Genomic DNA, 362 nt, shown 5'->3' with positions numbered 1-362 from the left:
GGGGCACAGTGTTCCCCGAGCCCCTGGGGGCTGTGAGCTAGTGGAGAACCCCGCTGTGACCACGTGTAGTGTGTGTGGCTACAGCCGTGGTCAATGCTGAGCAGGTGGGGTGTGGGGTCCTCTGAGACAACGCAACAGGAAGGATTCAATTTAGAACAATGGGAGCCCATCCTAAACTCCACCGTGAAAAACGCAGCTACATTTGCCAATACAAAAGACACATTCTTGATGTACATTTAGCTGGGAAGGAGGTGCCACTAATTTCATTGTGTCGTATGACCTGAACAAAAAAGTATATCCAGCCACTTTGGGGACAATGGGTTGTAACTCAGCTATTTGAGAGAAATTAAATAATACAACGT

The sequence above is a fragment of the Pteropus vampyrus genome, unplaced genomic scaffold (assembly GCF_000151845.1).
Source record: "Pteropus vampyrus isolate Shadow unplaced genomic scaffold, Pvam_2.0 Scaffold279, whole genome shotgun sequence".
NCBI lineage: Eukaryota > Metazoa > Chordata > Mammalia > Chiroptera > Pteropodidae > Pteropus > Pteropus vampyrus.
This window is presented reverse-complemented; position numbering follows the sequence as displayed.